The 8,645-nt window shown below is 42.4% G+C and overlaps 1 pseudogene; it reads left to right on the top strand.

Annotated features, from left to right (window-relative positions):
• Positions 1-2,041: 2,041 nt before the first annotated feature.
• LOC112074082 (transmembrane protein 41A-B-like) overlaps positions 2,042-8,645 on the top strand; it is a 28,163-nt pseudogene continuing 21,559 nt past the window's right edge.

Raw genomic sequence — 8,645 nt, 5'->3', positions numbered from 1 at the left:
CACACCACACACACACACGCACACACACACACACACACACACACACACACACACACACACACACAACACAACACACACACACACACACACACGCAACACAACAACCCACACACACACACACAAGTAGTGACCAACAGTTAGTGATATAGTCTTGTAAGTAACCAGACTAGTCAGATCCACTGGTCTCTGTTTGAAGACCACAGTAGAGTATATCTGTAACCAGACTAGTCAGATCCACTGGTCTCTGTTTGAACACCACAGTAGTGTGTATCTGTAGACCGACTAGTCAGATCCACTGGTCTCTGTTTGAAGACCACAGTAGTGTGTATCTGTAGACAGACTAGTTGGATCCACTGGTCTCTGTTTGAGAGAGTAGGCCGTCATTGTAAATAAGAATTTGTTCTTAACTGACTTGCCTAGTGAAATAAAGGTTAAATAAATAAATATATGTCCAATACAGGTAGCTCAGTGGTTAGAGCGTTGGGCCTGTAACCGAATGGTTTCTAGATCGAATCCCTGAGCTGACAAGGTTAAAATCTGTTGTTCTGCCCCTGAACAAGGCAGTTAACCCACTGTTCCTTAACCCACTGTTCCATTGTAAATAAGAATTTGTTCTTAACTGACTTGCCAAGTTAAATAAAGGTTAAATAAATACTAATGAAAATAGGAATGGATTGAAGATGATATGCCACTCTTTAAGGGGTTACAGAAGGAGCAGTGACGCTCTGTGGATTTGGAAACTAGAAGTGCTGAGTAGAAAGGACCCACATTTTACTGCAACACAATGTACAGAAAAAGTGTGTATGGTGCAATAAATGACAGGAGTGCACAGAAATGTTGACCATTTAGGTTTGAAGAAAATATAATATATAGAACACATATCTCATAGAAATACTTTCAATTATTATTTGTATGATAACTAGTGTAAAATATATCGATAACTGTGCACATTTTCCATAATTCTCACTCTAAGTATTCATTTACAAACTATATAGAACGTGACTCTTATTCTGAAGGATTCCCCAAGAAATATGTGACCCGGAAGTACTTATTCTTGCCTGCTTCACAGTGGTAGGAACGCAGATATAAACATATTTGGCGGTAAAGTTCCACRCTCGCACCTGTTCGTTCGTAATGCTCTGTTAGGCATGCYGAACTTTCCTTTTTGTCTCGATTTCAATTCAAACATATTAATGGAGGCCAAGGGACTTGCATTTCTCTGCTAGTAAAGGTAACGACTAACGTGCTAGCTAATAACTGTTAGAAGAAGCTGTAGAAAGCACACGAAACCCAGAACGTTAATTTAGCTAACGATATCTCATATGCCACAATTTTTTCTCTCTCATCTCAGTGGACTAGCAGCCTTTTTCTCAAGATCAGTCAAACGCACAAAACTACTGGATGAAATATGCCAGCGAAGAGTTCCCGGAGTGTCCCCAACACGGMGGAACTCCTCCTCACACTTGGTTTGCACTGTGCATGATAAGAGGGAYGAACTCCTAGAGCTCTTTGAATACATTGTGGACCATCATGATGACTTTAATGAAGAGACAGTTCACAGTGCAGATGTGTACATTACTCACCTGACAAGCTTCGAGTTTTGCTTCCTGCTATCCACGTTCAACTCCATCTTTGCGTACTCCGACGTSGTGTTTGGGATTTTGCAGAACAGGGAGTTTGACATGCAGTTCTGCTTGTCCAGGATCAGCGACTTCTGCAGCACCACCGTGAGGCAGAAGGGGACATTTAATTCTATCTACGAGGACACTGTGTGTGAGAGCGGAGATCCGAGCGGGCAGAGAGCACAGACGCATGGAGACATTCGCGCCCAGTACTAACGGCTACATAGTGGAATCATCCACAACCTTCTCACTCAGCTAAGGAACAGGTTCGAGGACCACGAAAGGCTTATGTTCCTTGCCCTTCTGGACCCACAGCAGTTCCCCAGATATAGGGAAACCTTCCCCAACACTGAGTTCTCAAGTCTCAAGGAAAGCTATGGGCCCCACTTGGACCTGCCGCGGCTCAAAACTGAACAGTGATGTACTCCATGCCTGACTTCCAGGGCAGGAGCCCCGCCGACCTACACTTTCTCCCACAGAAGAGGCTGAATGAGAGTACGTACCACCTGTATCTGCTAACCTGTCTGGTCTTGACCATCCCCATGTCCACTGGCTCTGATGAAAGGACATTGTCCGCCCTGAAACGGATCGAGACCTACTGCAGGAACACAACCGGACAGGCCCGACTGTCAGCCTTGGCTTTGATCTCAATCGAGAAAGTACTTCTCTTGGATTTAAAATCAATGGACAAACTCTATGACCCTGCCATTGCCCATTTCATAAAGAAGGATCAGTGGGTGGACTTCGTTTTCAAATGATCATTTAATGATTTATTGCAGCTCGCTTCCTGTTAGCTATCTCTCTTTGAAAACAATGATTTGACAGAGTGAATGGGTGGGTCTGAGGCTTTTCCTTAACATTATTTGACAGAGTGAATGGGTGGCTGAGGCTTTTTCCTTAACATTATTTGACAGAGTGAATGGCTGGCTGAGGCTTTTCCTTAAACATATTTAACAGAGTGAATGGGTGGCGAGGCTTTTCCTTAACATTATTTGACAGAGTGAATGGTGGCTGAGGCTTTTCTTAACATTATTTGACAGAGTGAATGGTGGCTGAGGCTTTTCCTTAACATTATTTGACAGAGTGAATGGGTGGCTGAGGCTTTTCCTTAACATTATTTGACAGAGTGAATGGGTGGCTGAGGCTTTTCCTTAACATTATTTGATGCTGTGTCGGACTCCTTTCTGTCAGGCTCTCGTTCAGCACGGTGCTGAGCTTGTGGTAAAGGCAGGTTATCTGTCTACTGACTTTGTGTATTGAAAATCAACTGACAGGAATACGTCCGTATGGCAAGTAGAATATGGGTCGTTTAGCTTACACCATACAGGTTGCCACTATCTATCATGTCAAATGTTTAATGTCACTGGTTCCTCACTGAATTTCTAAAAATAGGGATAGATTATGCTTTCTCTATCCACACCGTCTCTATCAACACCAGATTAGCATCAAGTAAAAAGTAATGTGTGCTATCTCGTGGTTTCGTATTTAACCATATTATTGTATCTTTGCTTAAGCAATAGAGTGAAAAGGCTCATTGTAGTGGGGAACACAGAATATAATGAATCAAATGTTTTAACAAATAACTGTAATAGTAATAGGAATAAAGATATAGATAGCCTAGCTCTGAGACGGGTCTAAGTCAATTATATCGACGAATCGAGCGATATATGGACTCATATTGCATCTCAAGTGAGGATACTGGTGAGATGGTGTTCTTGTTAGGATGAAGCGTATAAAGGTATCAGCATAACAACGAGGTAAGGGTGACTAGGCATCAGAATATTGATTAACAGAGTAAGCAGCAAGCGTAAATGATGATTGTGTGTTGTGTGTAGTCAGATATGCATGTGTGTGTGTTGGAGTGTCAGTGTGTAATGAGTCCCTGTGAGTCTGCATAGAGACAGTTGCAAAACTAGTGCTCAGATATGTTCTCGACACAGCACAACAGCGGATCTAATGAACACTCAGACAGATGCATCTTTGTGCTGTGTTAGTTTTACTATTATAACACGAGTATTTATTTTCTGTTACTGGAGATAGAAGCTGTTCAGCAACCCCTGGAAGTGTTTCACAACCTCAAAAGTGGCCTCTTGATGTGGTTTAGCATTGTTGTAGACTTGAAAATTGAAATGTTGTGTGTTTTTGTACATTAGAAAAAAGAAAGTGTGATTTTTTTTTTGAGAGCGGCTAAAGACCTTGTACGGAAAGACAAGAGAAGGGAGTACTAACTAGGAATGTGAAGATGGCCACTTGGAGAGTCCCAGACTAAGAATTACGCACGGAGTCCCGCTCATTTTTATTAGAGTACATTTAATCATTATGGAACATCAGCACCAGCTATTGATAACAATAGAGGTCCTGGAAATGGCCAAGGGCCAAAAAATTGCAAGACGAAACCTTCAGGCAATCACACTATGGTCGGCGGTATTTAGTACTTCCTTTTAGCTGGTGGCTGTTAGCCGCCATCTTCGTCACTACAGCTACGTACGGGATGATGTTTTTGTTTCTCTCTTGTTTAAGCCTGTGCTTCTGTCAGAGTCCAGGATCTGCGATCGACTGCTAATGGGCGCGTGCTGTTAACAAAGATACAGCATACTTGCATACAGGTAACCAGAGAAAAGTGCCATCAACTAGCTCGATGCATAGTGAACAAAGCCGTCCAGATGCTCTCAGATGCGGTAGTGAGCTGTACACGAGTATATGAGGATTTGCAGAGCACCGTGCCCATTTCCTAAAAAGTCTCTTCGAGGTTAGCCGTATTCCATTAACGCACTTTCATGTAGACACGGGCTCACATCTTGGAATGCAATCGCTCTATTCAGGTTCTAATGTAAGACACTCCATTCTCTAGATGTCGGGGACTGAAGATCAGCTCAGATCCACGCTCCTAAAGCTCACTGCCGTTACTAAGGAAGAGGTCATGAAGCACGTATATTCCGTGAATTACAATCGTTTGACGGTACTGTAAAGAATTCATTGTAAGCGCATCAGGATCGCTACCAGTTTAGTAGGAAAACGATTGACGATGAGATCATGTCCCCCGCAAACAAAAAGATTGAGAATATTATGGTGGGGGCGGGGGGCCGTGGGTGGGTGGTTAATATAGAGGTAAATGCAAGCCTAACGATTGAGGGGTTTATAAATGTTTTACTACTGAGACCACTTAGCATGGGTTTGTGAGTTGCGTATAAACTATTGTTGGTAGTATCGGTACAAATGTTTTACTCGCAGAAGGAAGTAGCCTAGTCTGTTAAAGTAGAGAGTTGACGGTGAACTATAACGCATGGATGACAATAGAGATAGTTATTTATACTGAAATGTTCATCTGAGACTCTCATAGATGTTGTGTACTACGAGGCTGTCTTTTTGAAATTGTGTTGTAGGGAGCAGATACTCCCCGTTGGTCTCATATGGTGGGCTAGTTGGTTCACCTAACATGGTGTTTTATAAAATGTTTTCTTGACATGTAACACTGAGACCTGGTCTCATGATGGGTGGGGCTACAGGCCGTAAAGACACCGAATACAAATGATTCATTAACAAGAATGATTGTTTCATCTTGTGGTGCTAAGTTTCTTATTTAATTGTTTTGTTTCTGAGACCATAATTGGTGTGGGACAGCGTATTTCCTTGCTATAACATTTGCGCAGCGTTATATTAAATCGATATTACTGAGACCATATGGGTGGGCTAACATGGTGTTATAAATGGTGGTTACTGAGACCATATGGGTTGCTGGGCCTTTTTTGAAAGCTACACCTCTATAATGGAAGAGGTATATCATACCAAACTGTTCTTATAATATACTTTTTTGTTAGAATAAGAAAGGACGGACCATATGAGGGAATGCGGCCTGAGGCATGGTGATATTATAAAGAATATATGTATTTATCTGAGTACCATTTATTTGGGCTTATAAGTGGACGTAGCTGGTTGGTGTTGATAAAATATCTTTCTTACCTCTTAGATGAAATTATGAGGTGGCTGTCTTATTACATCGCGCTCGCTTTTTATGACAAAATTATGTGTTTTTGGCCATTCGGTATCCTCATGTGGGATGTGTTGTGTGAGATCACATTTTTCTAAGAATGTTAGTATTTAAAATGATCTTATACATAGTAGGAACCATTTTCTTGAGTGGGAGATTATAGAGGAGATTCAGGGCTCAACCATGGTGTTATAGAGAATGTCTTTGACTTGCCTAGAGTCCCAGATATATTTATGGTTGTGTCTTATTATCAATGGGATGGAGTTTATTTCTACTCACGAGAGTAGTCTATATGAACGCATGAGTACCTATTTGTATTATATATATTTGAATGGTAGAGGCTTCTACTACTAAGTGGTGTATTCATCAAAGAGATGGTTTCTATCTCTGAGACCCTAGTTAGGTGGTGGCCTGGCGTTGGATACAAAGGTATAATCGCACTTGGATCTAGATAAACTCGATATATTTACACGACTCTGATGTTGATCTCCAACTCCATATCGGTGGTTTTTCACATGCTCAAATCAGACTGACGAGTGAAATTATTATTATCATGATATCTCACCATAGAAGGCACACACATATACAGACAGCGCTGAGAAGAACAAAAAGGCTAGTTCCATTGGGACTCTTTGATGGAACATGGTGTTATACGTCACTAATGATGTTTAGCTTCTATTGCTAATGCTTTCAGAGACCTCCAGTGGCGAGAGTAGGTGCATCCACAGTTTGTCAGGAGCAGTGTGAGTAGGATGCATTTTGCGAGAGCGGGTTGTCACTACATGCTCGCTTTCAGTGAGTGGAGTGTATGTATGGCCATGCCACCACGATTTTGATTCGTGAGGGCACGTTAGGACTAGGGGAGTGTGTTATTAGCAATGTTTAACATGATGCAGCGCATGCAAGTGGGTGGTGGAGGTACGGATGCCAACTCATGGTGTCTCTAAAGTATAATTGTTCAGTGACGCTCATGGTGGAGAGTAACCGGATATGATGGCTGTGCGAAGCTAAGTACTTTGGTCATGGGTAGCAGTATAGAGATAGTATTTGTCGAGGATGCCCCATTTGCGGTAGGTCTTGAACTCCAGGTGTTTATAAATTCCATGTTGAGCGCATAGTGAGATCCGCCATACACACAGTTTTGTCAGGAGCAGTGGTGGATCGGATGACCTGTGGCTAGGCGAGTTTTGGTCAGCAGTATTGATGTTGTGTTGTGTTATGTCTCAAATGATTTTTACAGAGACACACAGCTTTGTTCACTCCAGTGGTGAATAAGTAGGTAGGTGGTGGGCTACATTACATGGCGCTGACTTAGTTATTTGTATAATCAGTGTAGCATAGCTCGTGTGGAAGGTAGGATGCCACTCCACAGTTTGTCAGGAGCAGTGGTGGAGTAAGATGATGGGTGGATGGCCATTGGGACTAACATGGTGAGTTTTGATTCCGAGATGTATGTCACCGTTGGTGGAGTAGGGAGGACCGAATATGATGCGAGTTGAGCCTAACAGTATGGTGTGTTCACTATAATCGTCATGACGGGGAGAGTCACGAATAATGGCGAGTGGCTACACCAAAGGTGTGTTCTCTATGAGAAATAGCATTTTGCGAGTACCGGATTGCAAGTGGTCATCGGGGTTTTGCTCAACGGATCGCGGTGGTTGATATGATGTTAGGTTATCGTCGATGTACACATATGAGGTTGGTGTGCTTAACCTATGGTGTTATCAATGTTTAACTGAGACCCCAGTGGTGGAGTAGGGATGCCATTCACAGTATTGGTGGTGGGGCGAGGGTGGATGTAGACGATGATGTGATGATAGAGCATGTTTAAACCAGCTTTGTGAGACCTCAGAGTGAGCTGGGCTATAGATTGGTTGTTTTATAAATGTTTCTTGAGCATATGGGTGGGCTAACATGGTGTATAAATGGTTTGGATACTCTAGGTGGACTCCATTTCACAGCTGAAGACTCTAATTGTAGGAGCAGTAGGTTGGGGGATTTGAGGGGATGCCCATTCACAGTTTGTCAGGAAGCAGTGGTGGATTAGGCTAAGTAAATGCCACTAGTGTGTTTCACGAGTTTGTCACTGTAAAGTGTATGTTGTGTGGATAAGTCGCGATGCTCATGAAGAACCCAGTTTGTCAGGAGATCAGATATGGTGTGGAGTTGTAGGTGGAAATGCCATCCACATAGTTTGTCAGGAGCAGCGTTGGGTTGGAGATAGGGGAGAGAAACGTTACATGTTTGAGGATCCATTTAATTCTATTTAATGATATCATGGGCTACTTTCGGTTTGGTAAACTTGAGAAACTAGCATCATACAAAGATTATACATATTTCACTTCTTCACTAAGAAAGAATATCACTTACGCCACTTGATTTAATTCGTTAGTTCAAACCATGCTCAAAATAAATGGCTCCCACAAGATATTGTACCCCTAATCGCTTTCTGCAACTCCCCACAGAGGAATGGCAGAGAGCCTGGTGTATATTGTCAGAGTCCACTGTGTACTTACGTTCCCACAGGCTAAACGCCAAGCATTTCTGTGACCAATAGACAACAGCGCAGCTCAAGTACGAACACATACATTAAATGGAGATAATTCATGCATTTTAAAGCATTTCTGTCGAAGCTTTGTATGGCTCACAAGGTGAGCATTGTCCCAAAGCTTGGAATGTTTCACGGCTTTGGTTATTTACACAAAAGTGTATGGTGGGATCTTTGAATGAAATAACGAATCATTACTCTGTTGGTGGGATTAACCGTACCGGATTTTGTTACCGGTTCAGCTCTTTTCAGATAAATAAATGGGGTAAAACTCGACAGAACGGTAAGTTGTGCGTCGGGTTTTGTTTGTCTTGGGCATAACAGGTGATATTAATGACAAGACCTCTCACCCATCATGGACTGAGAAGACTTCCTCAAGTGTTTGCGTCCTGGAACAAGCCACTGCTCGCTGACAAGAAACGACGTCCTTCTTCTCACAGATCTAGGATTAGAGTATTTCTCTGACCTGTTCTACTAAGAACTTCAC

The sequence above is a fragment of the Salvelinus sp. IW2-2015 genome, unplaced genomic scaffold, assembly GCF_002910315.2.
Source record: "Salvelinus sp. IW2-2015 unplaced genomic scaffold, ASM291031v2 Un_scaffold2486, whole genome shotgun sequence".
Classification (NCBI taxonomy): domain Eukaryota; kingdom Metazoa; phylum Chordata; class Actinopteri; order Salmoniformes; family Salmonidae; genus Salvelinus; species Salvelinus sp. IW2-2015.
Note: the sequence above shows the minus strand (reverse complement) of the source record. Positions and strands in the feature narration are given on the sequence as shown.